At 34.3% G+C, this 5,613-nt stretch overlaps 1 pseudogene; it reads left to right on the top strand.

The window, feature by feature from the left end:
• Window positions 1-332: 332 nt before the first annotated feature.
• Window positions 333-3,487, top strand: LOC108383968 (olfactory receptor 4C11-like; annotated as a pseudogene).
• The last annotated feature ends 2,126 nt before the right edge of the window (window positions 3,488-5,613 follow it).

Genomic DNA, 5,613 nt, shown 5'->3' on the forward strand with positions numbered 1-5,613 from the left:
ATGTGTCAGTCTGTCTATCCCTATCTAGGTAGATGGATAGATAGATACATTTTAATAATATTTAGTTGTTAGAATCTGCAAACAAGATTTCATTTCTCTTTGCTGAGGAGTTATAAAAAAAGCGTGTTTTGAAAACCTCTAAGGCTGCAAGTGAACCTGTAGTTGCTGGCAATGTGGAGTCTATGATGTAGTGAAGAGCACTAAATTCCAGAACTGCCTCTATGCTGGCTCACTCTCTTACTCAAGCTCCTGATCTTAATGTTGCCCAAAGAATTTCATTGTCCCTCCAACCTACATCAGAAAACATTGTTATACATGGATAATAGGCCAATATGAATAACAAACCACCTGCTAAGGTAAGATTTTTAAAGGCTTTATTTTTAATGCAGCATGATTATGACATATTTTCAAATATTACCAAAGGGAGTTATTTTTAGAGGTAGGTCACCCTCCGACCTCTGATACCAAAAATGCAATTTCCCCTTCTAGACACCAAAAATAGTATGCTATTTTGGTACTCCCCTAAATACAATTAATTTATATGTGTGTGATATATATTATTCTGCTGTTCATGAAAATATTATCATCCTAAGCATACAATTTTCACTCTACAACATATTTCACTTTACAACATATTTTAGAAACCATGACATGTATACTTGCTTCATTTTTCTTAATGAATACTTAAAGTACCATTTTGATTCATTCACTCCTTTCTGATCAGCATAGAAGTTGTTTCCTATGGAAAAGGAAAAGTGGAAAGGGCTGCAATGATTGTATTTGTGCCTGTGAGTTAGATTATCTAAAGCAAATGGAATAATTAGACATATGTCTATGTGCAGTTGTAATATTATAGGTGTTAAAAATCATGCCATAAGAGTTAGCAACTGTAACTTCAGGAAAAGGAAATCCCAGGGCAAAATACCTCTAAAACCAAAATCAGTCAAAGGGAGAAATAAAGTTTAAAACACATTTATAGCTTACAAACTGTGGTCCAGGGCTATCTCTCCTGCTCAAGCAGAAGCAAACCAGCATTCCCCATAACCTCTCAGGTTCAAATAAGCCCTCTATTACCCACGTAATTACCCACTGATATGGAGATGGTTACCTCTCTCCACCCATGAGGAATGACTGTTGATATGCAGCTGCACTAAAGCCAGGTGAGATATTGTGGAAATATTACAATTTTACCCACAACACCCATTTACAATCCTACCAAAAATATGTGGGATTGACTGTTTCCCACATGATTTTCATCAATACTTGTTAAAACACATATATCAAAAAGACCACTTTGTTAATCTGATAGGTGAAAAACATGTCTAGTTGGAATTTTAATTTGAATGTATTTTATTGTGAATGAAATGGAGCATCTTTTCACAGCTTAATTCTTTTTAATAAGAAGGGTTTCTTTTGAAATCGGTTCATTTACCCATTATTCATTAGTACTATGTTTTTAAATTGATCTCTGAAATCCATTTAGAGCTGAGGAAATTATGCTTTTATCTGTGCCTATGTGTTGTAAACATATTTTATTAGCTTAGTACTTATGCTTTTAACTGTGTTATTATTTGGAAAATATATGTAATAAGGTACATAAAGTAATTTGTCCATTGTTGGTATATATGAATAAATATTTCCTTTCTATTTCTGCCATCTCTTGCTAAATCAGCATATGAGACATCAAATAATATAGATCCAAGAATTCTACTGAAAAGTTTCAACCATTACTTGATTTCTGAGAGTATTTTCTAAATACCTGGAGCTTAGTATAACACAAAATTTGAAAGAATGTTCTGTTTTAAGGCAAATGTTCTTACTCTATTTGTACTTCATTTTAGTTTTAGTACCTCCTCATTTCTTAAGAAAATATGTTGAAAGTCTCAAAAACACCCATACTGAATAAGTGAAAGAATTTAACATTGATTATCATGGTATAATTTTAAAAATACAAAGTTTAATCAAAGAATCAGAATTTAGAACTGTAAATAAATTGAAATGATTGAAAGTTGAATGAAAGGAAGCAAACTTAAATAAGGCAAGAGATTAAAATAAGTTGCATGACCGACTGTGTGGTCATTGCTAAAATTTTTCTTTCTCTCCCAATTACCTCCCATCCATTTCTCTCCCTTTTTCTCACTTCCCATGTGTGGGTGTGTGTTTAGGTTTTAGTAAAGATACTAGCAAATGTTTCTACATCATTCCAAGAATACTCAGAATATTTACTATTCAATATTTTATAATCAGACTACCAGGTTCAAATCATGTAAATTATTTAATATTTAAATAATATTTATTATTATTTTATTAACGTGAATGTTTATTATTGCTGGACAATCATTTACTGTTTCATTATTGATGTATTTCATTGTTTTCATAAGCTATCAGATAAATAAATTCAATAAGTAATATTTCCACTTGATTGAGAAAAAACAACAGAAGTGATTTCCCACTTGTGAGTGGCACATCCTTGATCAACCATGTGTATTTGACTGTAAATGTGGTATTCATTTCAAAATATTTATTTCCTTTGCAGATGAACTATTTCTAATATATTCTTATCTTCATCCACTGAAATAAAGCAAAATAACAGTGTAACTGAGTTCATACTATTAGGATTGACGCAGGATCCTATGAGGCAGAAAATGATTTTGTAATCTTCTTCATATTCTATGTAGAAACTGTAGTGGGGAATTTGCTTATTATTATGACCATCAAGTCCAGCTGGACACTTTGGAGCCCCATGTACTTCTTCCTGTTTTTTTTGTCCCTTGCTGATTCCTGCTTTCAATTTCCACAGCTCCTAGACTAATTATGGATGCTCCCTCTGCAAAGAAAATCATATCTTATAAAGAGTGCATTTCTCAAGTCTTTGTACTACATTTATTTGTCTTCATGCTCATTGCCATTGCTCACTATGTGGCCATCTGTAAGCCCTTGCATTACCCCACCATAATGAGAAAGCATTACCTCTGCATCATCCTTATTACTCTTGCATGGATTGGGTCTTTTATACATTCTATGGCTCAGAATATCCTGGCCTTGAGATTGCCTTTCTGTGGACCCAATTTGATCATTATTGCTGTGATATGCAGCCCTTATTGAAACTTGCATGCATGTATACTTATGTGACCACCTGCTGTTGGTGTCTAATAGTGAGGTCATTTGCTCAAACAGTTTTGTGATTCTTATGATCTCGTACATTGTCATCTTGCATTCTCTATGAAACCACAACACAGAAGGAAGGAAAAAAGCTCTCTCCATTTGCATGTCCCACATCATTGTAGTCATATTGTTCTTTGGTTCATGCATATTCATATATGAATGTCCCCCAACTACTTTCTCCATGGACAAGATGGTGTCCATATTTTATACTGTTGGGACACCCTTTCTCAACCCCCTCATCTACACACTGAGGAATCCAGAAGTGAAAAATGCCATGAGAAAGCTATGGGATATAAAAATTACCTTAGAAAGCAAAAGATGAATTGAAGGGCTTGGTTGAGTACTTACTGTGTTATGGTTTATTGAATCGCTACATATATCAATATTACAGTGTGTATCCTTACTGCCCATGCACTCAAATACAATGTACTTGATTTCCTTACCTTTTTTTCTGTGTTTCTATCCTCAGACTAGTAGCTTTCCTAACATTGTCAGCCTGATTCTTTCTTTACCTGAGAGTTCAATTCTGGCATTGCTGATTGCTCACAACACAGTATACACTCTGGTTTGGTGAGAAGAAAGACATACATACATATACACATATATACAATCACAAGTGTTCAAACATGCGTACATCCATAAAATGTAGCTAGTTCATTATGATTTGCAGTGCCCTCCAGAGCACCTTTCAAATAAAGTGCCCTGCTTTCTCTTAATCACTTAAAGCCAAAGGAACTAACTTTGTATATCAAAAAGTTTGTTTCATTACATCATTAGTCTAGCTTTGAAAAGTTCCATACTATTGAATCAAAGCTTTTTTGTTTTCTTTGGCTATTAAGATAAATGAGATATTATGTATGAGATTTTAAAGATGTACTGTTACAGAGACCTTAAGATAATTCAGTTATTTGTATGATTGATGTATAGTCGCTACAACAATAGAATTCTATAACTATAATTGTAAGAAGAAAGTAAAAAAGCATGTTTTTAAGATTAAATAAAAATAAAAAATACATCAGAGATACAACACACATATTTTTTTAGATTGAAGTACCAAAGTTACTTGAAACAAATCTGATTTGATGAAAAAAAGTGATATTATTATATGTAAAGCTGGAGATTGTCAGTGAAATGGGCAAAATACAATAGGCATTCAGATAGTACTCATGATGCTTGTGTTTAGTTAGTGGAGTTAGAGAGAACCACTGTTTCAGTCCATTATTGCCACCTTCTTTCTTTCCCTGCACTTTCCTCATAAAGGTATCATACATATTGTTATTAAAATTGCCAATAAAATTTTGGTGCCCAAGGCAGCAGAACAGATTTTCAGTGACATATTGGCTGTGCACACCAGGGGTTATATCATGAACAATTAATAATCATCTATTAACAGTGTACTAAAGTGTACCACCTCCTTAGTAATTGGTATAAGATTCCATTTCGTTTTTTTGGGATATCAATATTGTTAGCATTTATTTATTTATTTATTTATTTAGGTACCATTAATGTACAATTACATGAGCGATATTATGGTTACTAGACTACCCCATCATCAAGTTCCTCCCACATACCCCATTACAGTCATTCGCCATCAGCATAGTAAGATGCTACAGAATCACTACTTGTCACCTGTGTGTTTTACAGCCCTCCCCATGCCCCCTACATATGTGTGCGCTAATTGTAATGCTCCTTTATCCCCCTTATCACGTCCTTCCCACTCATCCTCCCTAGTCCCTTTGCCTTTGGTAACTGTTATCCCATTCTTGTGTTCTGTGAGTCTGCTGCTGTTCCTTCTGTTTTTTTTCATTGTTCTTATACTCCACAGATGAGTGAAATCATTTGATACTTGTCTTTCTCTGCCTAGCTTATTTCACAAAGCCTAATACCCTCGAGCTTCATTGATGTTGTTGCAAATGATAGGATTTGTTTTCTTCTTATGGCTGAATATTCTACTGTGTATATGTACCACCTCTTCTTTATCCATTCATCTACTGATGGACACTTATGTTGCTTCCATTTCTTGGCTATTGTAAACAGTGCTGCAATAAACATAGAGGTGCACATGTCTCTTTAAAACTGGGCTCCTGCATTCTTAGGGTAAATTCCTAGGAGTGGAATTCTTGGGTCAAATGGTATTTCTATTTTGAGTTTTTGAGGAACCTCCATACTGCTTCCCACCAGCAGTGTAGCAGTGTTCCCCTTTCTATACATCCTCGCCAACATTTGTTGGTTTTTTTTTTGTCTTTTGGATGGTGGCTATCCTTTTGGATGGTATGAGGTGATATCTCATTGTGGTTTTAATTTGCATTTCTCTGATGGCCAAAAATGTGGAGCATCATTTCATGTGACTATTGGCTATCTGAATTTCTTCCTTGGAGAAGTGTCTGTTCACCTCTTCTGCCCATTTTTTAATTGGATTATTTGCTTATTGTTTGTTGTGGTGTGTGA

The sequence above is a fragment of the Manis javanica genome, chromosome 18, assembly GCF_040802235.1.
Source record: "Manis javanica isolate MJ-LG chromosome 18, MJ_LKY, whole genome shotgun sequence".
Taxonomy (NCBI): Eukaryota; Metazoa; Chordata; class Mammalia; order Pholidota; family Manidae; genus Manis; species Manis javanica.